Source organism: Balaenoptera borealis (genome assembly GCF_965194805.1).
Source record: "Balaenoptera borealis genome assembly, chromosome: 3".
In the NCBI taxonomy this organism is placed as follows: domain Eukaryota; kingdom Metazoa; phylum Chordata; class Mammalia; order Artiodactyla; family Balaenopteridae; genus Balaenoptera; species Balaenoptera borealis.
The window spans coordinates 143,016,108-143,028,428 of NC_138866.1; positions in this window are offsets into that span (position 1 = coordinate 143,016,108).

The following is a 12,321-nucleotide window of genomic DNA, read 5'->3' on the forward strand; positions in this document are numbered from 1 at the left end:
CCGTTAGGCAAGAATACCACATATTTTCTTCTTAGGGGAAATAACCAGGAGCAAAGTATGGTTATTAGTCAGTAACTGACTGTAATTAGGGGCTTTTCCGCCCTAGTAATATCTGAAGTAAGGCAGAGAGCATAAGCACAGCCCAGCGGTCTGTAAAGAAGTAATCACGTCTTGCTTGATGTTTCCAGTGACTCCGTCCCTGAAGAATAGGTCCCTGCAAATCAGAAAGAAAAAGCTTCCTAGGAGAATTTAGTACCTAAGTAACTGGGAGTTTCCTCCTCTCTATCAGAGTTAAAATAATTCTACCTTCAATCTTCCACTTTGGGGCCCAACATCACTCAAGCAGCCACTCTAGGAATTCCCCAGCTGCTGGACTTTAAGTCCATTTTTATTTCAGAAATTTTATTATGCTGTATATAATACATAGGGAAGAGTGTATAAAAATTATAGGTACACTTTAAAATAACGATTAAACAACAATGTACCCACACCCTGGGTTAAGAAATATTGGGTGGGCCAAAAAGTTCGTTTGGGTGTTTCCATAAGAGGAAACACCCAAACGAACTTTTTGGCCCACCCAATACATTACAAGTCATTTTAAACTCCAAGGTGTGTCCCTTCCTAATTGCATCCTGCTCCCCCTAGCTCCCAGGAGAATAACCACTATCCTGACTTTAATGTTAAGCATGCTTCTGCATTAAAAAAAATAATGATTGTAGCATGATTGTATATATCCCTAAACAATATATTATTTCATTTTGCAAAACTCAGTATAAGCACACCTTGGAAGGAACAGGCAATATCTCCTATTTTAGATGAAGGCTCCCAAGAAAAGCAAAGCTGAACTGAGTCTCTGGGTCACAGTCTGGCTTTAACTTCTGCCCCTTCTGGTGAAGGTGGAAGGGGCAGATCTTGTTAGTGAGTCCTTGGAAACACAGAGCTTACCTTCCCATCGGGCAGGGCCAGGCACAGGACGTCCAGCATCTAAACGGACTATTGAGTATTCTCTGTTTCTAAACGCATGACTGTCAGGAGCAAGTGGACACAGAAAACTTCTGTGCAGTGAAATGCATGTTCTCAGCACATCTAAGCAGCACTACATGTAGGCATTTCATTAGTAGGTGGTCAAGACAAGCCACGTTAAGAAGAGAATATGACTCTCAGACTTGCTGTTCTCAAGTTGAAAAGAAAAGCAAATGGCAGTGTGTGTGGGGTGGAGTCCTCAACCTGACTCTCAGGTCCACTCCTCCCTGAGGTCCACTGCACCAGCTGGCCACTCCCACACACCTCTCATTCTCGAATCTTCTTTCGCCAAGCTCCAGGGGACTCCTTCTCAGCTTCTCTAACTGGATCCCCTAATTCCTGTGTCCCAGATCTTTCCTGGTTTGTTCTTTCATTTTTTTTTTTATTATTATTAATTTATTTATTTTTGTCTGTGTTGGGTCTTCGTTTCTGCGCGAGGGCTCCCTCCAGCTGCGGCAAGCGGGGGCCACTCTTCATCGCGGTGCGCGGGCCTCTCACCATCGCGGCCTCTCTTGTTGCGGAGCACAGGCTCCAGACGCGCAGGCTCAGTAGTTGTGGCTCACGGGCCCAGTCGCTCCGCGGCCTGTGGGATCTTCCCAGACCAGGGCCCGAACCCGTGTCCCCTGCATTGGCAGGCAGATTCTCAACCACTGCGCCACCAGGGAAGCCCTGTTGTTTCATTTTTGATGGCGTACAGCCTACTTGAGATGAGCCTCTTGAAAAAGGCTGCATGAGACATAAAGGTCTCAAGACTTTGTGTGCCTGAAAATGTAGTTTTTCGACTCAAACTTAAGTGATAGTTTGGGTCTCGAATTCTAGGATGGAAATCATCTTCCTTCAGAATTTTGAAGGCATGGTTCTATTATCTTCTTACCTTCAATGTTGCTATTGAAAAGTCCAAAGCCATTTTTGTTCACAAGCCTTATTTATTTATTTATTTTCTCTTTGGAAGCTTGTAGAAACTTCTATTTGTTAACCAATGTTCTGAAATATCACAATATGTGCCTTGTTGTAAGTCTGTTTTTATCCATTTTGCTGTACATTCAATCATCCCTTTCAGTCTGGCAACTTATGTCCTTCAATGCAGGGAAATTTTCTTAAATTATTTTTTGATAATTTTGTTTTCTCTGTTCTCTCATTCTGGAAACTTATATTATTCAGATAGTGGATCTCCTAAACTGATCTTTTAATTTTCTTATATTTTTATTCTTGTTTCCATTTCTATATTTTTTACAGTATTTTGGGGGTGATTTCCTTTACTTCTAGTAAGTTTTTAATTTCCAGAAGCATATTTTGTCCTCTGAATGATTCTTATTTTTATAGCCTCTTGTTCCTTACCTCTCCTTTCCTTCTGAGGATTTCAATTATTGGTTCTTTTGTACTACTTTTTTCTCCCTGTCCTGTTTCTGTATTCCCTAAGTTGCTATTATTTGTTTCCTTTTTTCATCTCAACCTATTATGATGGTGACTTTTCTCAGAAATCTAGTACTTTTTGGCCACCTACTCATAATGACCAGGAGCATTGAAAAGCTGGTTGGAAGCTCTGAGCATATGATGAGCTTTGTTGACTTTGAGCTTCACTGTAGAATTGTATGGGTGGTCCCTTTGGGGTAAAACCTTGATGTTAGTTTCTTAGGCTGGTCAGTATCTCAAAGAAGAGCCTTCCAATCCCCTGCCTGGAGATAAACCCTGGTGCCAGTATTCTGGGCACCAACAGGAGGAACAGGGCAAGGGCTCCCTTCATTCTGAATTTAGTGTACATACAGTCACCTAATTTCTCTGTTTTTGCTACAGTGTTGACATGGTATAGTACCCACACCCACAAATATGTCTGAAGCACCCCATCCAGAGGCCCTCTGTTCTTATCCTGAGACTAAATCTCCAGATCTCTGCCAGGGTGGGTAAAGGGCAATCATGAGGGACAGGGCAACATGGCTTTACTGTTCAGTTTTTCAAGTGCAGAGTCCTCAACTGCATTTCTGTTGCTCTAAGTAATTTGTTCCCAATTTGTTCCCATTGACTGCTGAAGAGCTCCACACAAATGCTGAAATGTGGTCGATGTGAGTGTTTACATTAAGCCATTCTGCAAATGCCTTCTGCAGAACCACCCCTACAAACACCTGTGAGGGTGAACACCTTCTCCAGCTGAGGTGGAAGAGATAGCTGTAAGTAGGAATAGAAGAACTCCTAGGTTAAATGTTGCTAGAAAAATCTCTCCCATTATCCAAGACCATTCCATCTGTAGTTGCTTCCTGTGTCTTCTGTCATCAGAAGGTCCTTGTGTGGTTAAAAGAAAGCTCTCCTTGCTGCCTTTCTAGGGATTTTTCTGGCTACATATTCCATGTACACATAGATAAGATTAAGATGTTCATATACCTCATCTCATCTGTTCCTTGTAACCCCAGTCCTGTGAATTAGGAAGGTTGGGTATCATTAGTACTGTTGTTGTTATTATTATTATTGTTATTATTATTATTACCACCCTTTTACAGAGTGAAAACAGGCTCCGAAAGGCTGAAGGACTCGTCCAAGATCAGATTATATGCAACAAATAAAGCCAGCATTATAACCCAGGTATTCTGCCCCATAGGTACCAATTGTCCACTGTACCACCACTGCCTCATGTAAATTAGCAGTCTCCTTGGGACGTACCCACTGAGATTTTCCCAGACCAATTTTAAAGAGGAGAAACTTGTCATCAACCTTGAATAAGGGTTGTGATCTCTTTTCACAATTTGTGCTTTCTCTGGGAGGCAGAAATTGTGAGTGGTTCATTTCAAGGACCTGGAGTTCTTGCCCTTGAACTATAACACTGAAGCCACCCTATGACGTGGTGACTGAGGTGACAGGATCCTCAGTGAGAACTTATCCTTCAGACAATGACTGTGACTTCATGTTCAAACCAGGAGTTTCCATTTTCCTCTATGCCTCAGCCAGCCCAGCTTTGCCCTAAGGTCTGACTTCTTCATTTTCAGATAATCATGATCAGCACCAAAAACAAGTTGCAACTGTCCTGTCCTTTGAGTTTTATTTAATTACAAAGGATATTATTAGTATTGAGGAAAGGCACTAATTTTATGGCGCTTCATTAAAGTTATATACCTAGAAACATCTAATGAACAGGGCATGTCCAAAAAGCCATGTGTCAATTACATTTTTGCAACTTGGAATATATTTCCCCATAGGGAAATTGTATTGTGCTTTTTAAAGGCATGACTAAACGAAGAAATAAATGGTCCCAGGTCAGCACACTAAAGTCTGCTAGGCTTGTTTTTAACCCATAATATACCTAAAGTATAATGCTAATATTAGGATTTCAGATACATTTGGTTCTGAGCGCTAAATATTGTTTTTATAGGAAGACACATTCCCTGAGTGGGAACATCTCTGATGCCTAAACAAAATAAGGAAAGTCAAGAGCCCAAACATTTAGCCTTTTGTGTTTTCGTTTTTGTTGTTATTGTTTAGCCTTTTGTGTTTTAATACACGTCAACTCATTCCATTTTCAGGACAGCTCTTTGAGGAAAGTATTAAAGAAACCAAGTCTCAAAATGGTTAGTAATATTCAGTATGCATTAATAATATTCTCAAAGACAGGTAACTAACAAGTGACAGAGCCAGAATTTAAATCCAGATTTATCTCAGCCTACTCTTTCTTCTAGGTTTAGGCACCACTCTAGATTTATGATCCAAATATCCTGAACTGAGAATGACTTGTGCCTACTGGGGTGCAATAAGGGGTGGGATGAATGAAGGCTGGTCTAGAGCCCAGTCTAGAGCAGGGAATCTCAAACTTGACCGTGCATCAGAATCACCTAGAAGGCTTGTTAACCAAGATTTTCTGGGGCCCATCCACTCATGTGTTTCTAATTCAGTAGGTCTGAGTGGGGCCTGAAATTTCACAGCTCAGACAAGCTCTCAGGTGAGGCTGATGCTGCCGGTCCAGGGACCACACTTTGAGAAATCATTAAGTCTTCTCTAATAAGTCATCTCAACAAATAGCCAATCCCTGAAGCAATGACCTTCATAGCTAGTAACAAGGGATGACATTCACCTAACTCTTGAAGATCTATAATTATGATTGGTACACAAAGGGAGCTAGCAGGTGAATTCGCTGCCCTGGAGAAACAATATGGAAAAGAAGCAAATGTTCTCAACAAGGTCCCTCTCCACACATAAATTTCATTTTCTCCAAAGAAAAAAAGAAGCAAACAATACAGAAAATCAACAGAGAACATTTAGTTTTGAAAACAGAAGCAATAAGAAGAAAGGGCAAGGTGGAAACTGTGTGATGACTACAAAACAATTGAGTTTCTGCATTTTTTTTCCTCAATGCCTATAGAGAAGCTTAACCAGTAAACATGTATTTATTGGGCTCTTAGGGTATGCTCAGGTAGGTGCAGAAAAAAGTACGGGGCATGGCTCTTGACCTCTAGAAAGTTACAGTGATGCCTCATGATCAGTTTCTTGCATGCCACAAAGTGAAATTCCCAAATAAGTAAAACTAATTCCTTAAAGTACTCAGATTTTATCTATTTGAAGTGTTCTTTTCATTTTAAAAAATATTTCTGAAACCTACACCTTCCTATGATTTTAAACCAAGAACAAAAAACATGGTTTAAATTTTTCTTGATGATTCTAGGCCACATAACAGATATCTTCTTTTGGAATATTAAATAATAACCACAGGACTTATTGAGGGGTACATGGTTTTTGCCCTACGTAATGTAACCCAAGTCCAGTCTTAATATTTGGGGGTTTCCCATTCTTTATCAATTGTCACTTTATCTTTGCCTTCGGGATCCAACTTCTAATACCTCCACTTTACCCCTTTGAATTTGCTGTTTCTTCTCTACTGTGGATTAGAAAATTCATGTTTTTTAGGAAGCAAGACTAAGAGAAAATAAGGGATGAAACCTGAGGACCTGAGTTTTTTGCCTATGAATCAAGTGAGCTTTAGGGTCTGGCCTTTGTGACTTCATCTTTGAAGCTCCCTGGTGAGGCTGATGCCACCCGTCTGGGGACAACATTTTGAGAACTCGTTAAGGCTTCCCTAATGAGTCATCTCAACAAATACAAATATTTCTTCCTTCTTCTAAATTATTTTCTCAGTGGGGGCCAGTTTGAAATCTTCCAAATATACCTTCACTTTGAGAGGATGATTTGCCCAACCCTCCTGGCTCTTTCCTTTTTCCTTCTGGAGAAGCCCTCTCAGGACCCTACTTTCATCTTCTGAAATTTTCCAAACATTTAATATAGGATAATATTCCCTGGTCATATATTTGTGTCACCTATTTATTGGATGAATAAATAATGTATCAACACATACATATATTATTGTACCCTATTACCCTATAAGACAGGTACTATTTGGATACTTTCATTTATCTCCTTTAATCCTCAGACCCATCATATGAGCTAGGAATGAATAGCCCATATTCTAAGCTGAGGAAACTGAAACTCGTGGAGATTAAATGACCCACTCATTCAAGGTCTTACTTAGTAAATGGCATAGCTGGGATTACAACTCAGATCTTCAGATCCCAAAGCCAGCATGATTTCCATTAGACCACAGCTATTGTCCCACTGAGAATAAACTAAATATTGGGATGCAAAGGAAGATGGCAATTTATAGTTTTAAATGAGACAAACTCATGGCAAGCATAATGGCCTCTCTACCCCGCACCCATGGCAGACAATGTTCTTTCCTGCTGCATATGGAATCCTCAGAATCCTTTTCAACCTAGTGTCTCTAGTAGCCAGAACTAATCCATTGGAATAGGCACAAAGTACAAACCCATATGCCTTAGCTTCATTTATTTGGAAGTTTCATTTTGTGGTAACCCACTTAGAAACATTCCACCTAGAAAGTGGAAAATAAGATGCTATTTGCAAAGGCAGATAGGTAAGGTTGGGGAAGATAGACATTCAGTAGAACTGACAGCTTATTCCTTATCTTAGATCAGTGGATCTCAACCAGGGGCAATTTTGGCCCCAAAGTTGATATCTAGGAACACCTGGAGACATTTTTCTTTGTCACAGATGGAGGAGGAGGGGGTGCTTCTGGTATCTAAAGGGTAGAGTTCAGGGGTGCTGCTAAACATCCTACAATGTGCAGGATACTCAGGTTCTCTTACAGCAAATGATTATCCAGCCCCAAATGTCAACAGTGCAGCAGCTGAGAAACCCTGCCCTCGATCACAACACACGGAAAGGAAGGAACAGAGCATAGCCCCTTGCAGAGGCCTGCTGCTTCTCTCACATTAGTAAAATAAAGTTGAGGGAACTGAAACCACTGGTTTAGGGTCTCCTTCTGGTTGCTCTTACACAAGGAGCAGAGGCCACACAGGGTTCGGTGATAGCTGGCTGCAGGATCCTTTTATTTTCTTCCAGCCCAGATGACCTGAAGAAGCATAAGATGCTACCCACACGTCCTGTATCAACATAGCTTTTGGCTTTGCTCTCCCAGTTTCTCTCCAATCAAGACAACAGGAAAGAATATTAAAAAAAAAAAAAAGGGACCGTTGTAAAGCAATTATACTCCAATAAATATATTAAAAAAAAAAAAAAAAGAAAAGGGAAAGTGAAGGGTGAGGGGAAGAGTAGACTAGACACACCAAGGAAAATTCCTCCACAGCCAGACTGGTTCCTGGTGCAAGCTCATCCACATGGATGCTGTGAGCGCTCTCACAGTCCTTTTGTCCCTATTTTTCCACAACCTTACCACTCTCAGTGTGGTGTCCAGAACAGAAGAACTGGCACCACCTGATGCGTATCTCCTTAGAACTGTAGAATCTCAGCCCTCCCTAGACCTCCTGACGCAAAATCTGCATCTTAACAAGATCCCCCAAGTGATTTGTATGCGCATTCATGTTTGAGAAGCACTGCTCTAGGGTTTCCAAAAGGCAAAATAAAAATGCAAAGTGAACAGCTGCAAAACAGATGCAAAGCAAATCACGTGGTGTAACATATGACTTCTCCAGGGGATTTATGACCCACTGTGGACGGTAGCTTGAAATATAGAAAACAGAAATGTGAAGGAATATGTGCAAAAAGTCAATATGTGCAAAAAGTCTTTTTAAGTGCCCTAAAGGAATCCACCTTGGGTTCAAGAAAATGTGGTACTAGTACCTAAGACAGTTTCATGTACCCAATGTGTGCGCAAGTGTTTGGGTGGTTTTTTGTCTTTTGTTTTTTTTCTCAATAGGGAACAAAGATTGGATTTATACTGATCTTCCACAAAAATCAGAGGATTTGATTTGATCAGTATTTCCAACACAGCATTCCATAATACCAAAATTTTGTAACAAGAAAAAGAGAAGAGTCAATGCTGTCTCTTTTTAAATAACGTAGAAAATAGATTAAGGCGAATGGAACCGGTTCAATCTCAGGTCCGCTCTCAGTTTATTCTAATTGGCTTGGCTTCACTCATTCAAGAAATATTAGGTCCCAGAATCTGTGCAAAGGAGAGTTTGAAGGAATGCAGCAACCAGCGCTGCAAAACATTGCCTGAGATTAAGTGCGGCAGGCCGCCCTTGATAACTGAGATGGAGAGGGGAACCGAGCAGGGGGGAGGAGTCGGACAGAGAGGAGCTAGAGGAAGGGGGAGGGGAGGCGCTCTAGATGCACTTGTGGATGCGCGGGTGGAGTCCGGGAGCCCGACCTCACCCTGGGCAGGTCCAGCCTGACTCACACGCTTGCCTGCAGGACGGGCCATGACTATGCCCGGTGAAGGTTTCCGAGGACCGCGTCAAGCAGTCCCGCAGCCTGTTTCCAACGGAGCCGTGGCCGAGTTTCAGATGATCCATCCACAAGGGCAGGTGTAGGAGGGGCCGCTAGAGGCCGCGCTCCATCCCTTCACGGAGGAAAGGAAAGGGCCCGAGCGAGTGTGTGCGCAGCTGGCTTTGTTCAGCCCAGCACTGGGTGTGCTTTCCTAACCTCCGCGCTCTGCCTGCGACTCTTTGCGTTGACCTGAGAGAGATCAAACACCAGCCTCGAAGCCAGAGCACCCCGCGACCCCTGCATCACAAGAGCGGGGTGGGATGCTGGGTGGTCCCTCCAAGCCCCTCCTCCGACTCCTGGGTGTCTTCCCAGGCTTCTCCGGGGGCAGAAAGCTTGGTTCACAGATAACAGGCGTCAGTCTCCTCACTTCACTCGGATTCTGAAGCCCAGAGAACTGATTTGGAGAGAAAGCAATGGAGCAAGGTGGAGAGAGAGAACGAACCTCAGAACTCAGGCAAACAGCCTCCTTCCTGGGGAGGCACCTGAGCCCTGGGACTGCTCCCCAGGAGACTGGGCAAGAGTTGACACTACAAGAGGAGCGGATGTGGAAGGGGAAATGAGGCAGACGTTTCTAGAGGCTGCCCCGCCCAAAATAGTGTTCAGAGACCACTGAATTCTTAAGGTCACTGGACATTTTTACAGTGGAGTGAGGACTCAGATAAAGTCATGACAAGGCAAGCAGGGGAAAGTTGCTCCTAAAATGCTTCCTGAGAAACTCTGAGCCAGTGGATCACAATTCTGCCCCAGGACAGAGAGACCCTGGCACTTCCATAGGGAAGGGAAATCACCCAACATTTCTGAGCACCTCTCCAGGCACTGGGCTTAGTGCTTTCTGCTTTCCGTTGCCCAGTGACCTAACAGGCCAGTGGGGCGAATATAAATATATCCATTTTGTTAAGTAATTTTCCAGGGTCAGCTGGTAGCAAAATGGCAGAACTATGATGCTTGTTTGTTTGATTTAATTTATAAATAGATAATACAATCACATCTTTCAAAATCAGAAAGCCTAGAAAGGGATGCAATAGAAAGTCTCTCATCCCCACTGACCCCCAGGTATCCAGTTGCCCTCATCTCATCTCCTTTGCCACATACACAGGTAACCACCATCATGTATTCCTTGTTACATATACACTTTCAGCATTTCTTTATACATATACCAGTTAATGAGAATATATAGTCTTACTTTTCCTCCATTTGTACACAAAACATGGCATGCTATACACACTGCTCTGTGCCTTACTTTTTTTCACTTCACAAGTAATCTTGTAGATCTTTCCATATCAGCACATGAAGACCTTCCTCGTTCTTTTCCTTTTGCAGCTGCATGGTATTCCATTGTATGGACATACCATAATTTAATTAACCAGTTCTCTATTGTTGGATACTGCGTTTTTTCCAATCTTTTGCTACTATAAACAATGTTGCAATGAATAGCTTTGTACTTACATCATTTTGCATATGCCAGAGCCAGGAGCCCACATCTTTCTCCCTCTAAATAATTTATGTTCCCTCCTCTCCAAAGCTGACACAGGACTGATTATGTATGCCGGCTCTGACAGATAAATGCTCATATCTCTGTCTTCCCCCCAACCCTCAATTTTCCTATTTTCCTTTTCTCATTATGAAGCCTATTTGTATTTGAAACAGCTACAGAGACGCCGGACAGAGAGTACTTGCCATTTTATCTCTTTCTGTGGTTGCTTCATTTCATTCTTCAAATACCAAGTGTGACTGTAACTGGGCTGTACTGGAGATAAAATCTGCAGATGTTGTTCCGCATAAACATGGAATTTCTGCTACCAGTTGGATCACACTGTTTCGTACAAGTGCCAGGGACGTTCAAAGCCTGCATACCATAGCCCACACCAGGCTTGGATCCCAGCTTAGAACTGGAAGGAAGATGAGCTAGGGGCAGTCTGCTGCTGCGGGAGCTAGCATCCATCGTCGTTTCTGGCTGTAGACCTAAAGGGACATGAAGTGAATGGCGGCAACCTCAGGGAGGCCCAAGGAAGTCTGCCTTCTGGAAAAGACAAAATGCATCATCCAAGCTTTCATCCTTGTCATCTGTGGTCATTTTGTCTTCTCTTTTTACAGTTAGATTTTTCAAGTTTGCTTTTCAAAAGATACCTTCTTGTCTCTCAAAACAGGATTCGGGGATTAGAGAGAGTACTGGGCTGGGGCGGGGTTGGGGGTGGCGGGGCAAGAGAAGGTAGGGGTTTCTTTTTTTTTAATGCATGTGATTCCAGCCACTGTCTGCATAGTTCACCAAGATTGGTTTACCCTGTTTTGTGTATAGTTTGATCTAAGCCGCATAGTTCACCAAGATTGGTTTACCCTGTTTTGTGTATAGTTTGATTTAAGTCCTCATTCTTGGAAACTTACTGCACACCAGTCATTATGTTGATGAATGACAGAAGGCCCAGATGCTCTGGTCTAAAAGAAGAGTCAGACACATACCAGATATTGTCAGTGCAGAACAAGAGATCAATTCAAAGTGATACGAGCCATGATGTAGGTAGAGATGTACGTTCGGGGTCTTGTCTAGCTCAGAGGAGGGGTGCTTAACCCAGAGTGGGGAGACAGAAAGGTGGGGCAGGCAGTTCAGGAAGGCTTCTTTGGGAAGATAATGCTGAAAGGAGCCATGAGGAGTAGCAGGAAGTGCTCCAGCAAAGAAGGCGAACGGACACAACAGCATGAACAAAGGCCCAGACCGAGGAAGTAGTAGGGGTACTATGACCCAAATGTAACTTATTTTTTAAACACTTGAAAAATTGAATAGCAAGCTAATAACCCACATGGAGCAAGTTTTAAAGGCGAAAGCTGGGATAAATTTGAACTTGATTCTACAGTCCTTAAATATTAGCCATTCCTTCTGTTCTTACCTTAATTCGATGGGTCTTCAGTAATAAGCTCCCTCCCAATCTTCTTCTCCAACCTCGGAACATGTCAGGCAGACAGAGATCCAGGGAAGCCTTTCTCAGCTGCCTCGGCCCTTCTGTCTCTTATCTCTGACCCATGACTGTTTTCTTGTAATCACAAGGATGGCTAGAGTTTGCCTTTTTAAAACCGCCACCAGCGCTCTGAACTTAGGCAATTCCTATATCTTTCCTTCCAGCTGTCGACCAAGCCAGGACAAGTCAAGTCTTCTGGAAGTCTGTATGACAGCTCTTTGCCCCCAGGAATGGAGACACTGGAAAGCTAACAGAGCCCACATCACTCTGTGAATGTTAACAGGCCTGTGTTATCATCAGAATAATCTCCAGGGATCATATCTCCAGGTATTAGTGGATATGCTAGATTTGGTTGAGAAATGCATGTGTCAGAGATTCTCTGCAAAAGGTGGTTTTTCAGGTGGTCTTCCAATAATAATAATAATGCCAGTAACAGTAATTAACATGTATAGAACACTTCCTATGTTCCAGATACTGTTCTAAGCCCCTTAAAGATCGCTCCTTAATGGTTTTATCTCCTTTAATACCCAGATTTCCTTCTTAAAGCCTGGCATGCTGCCTAGTT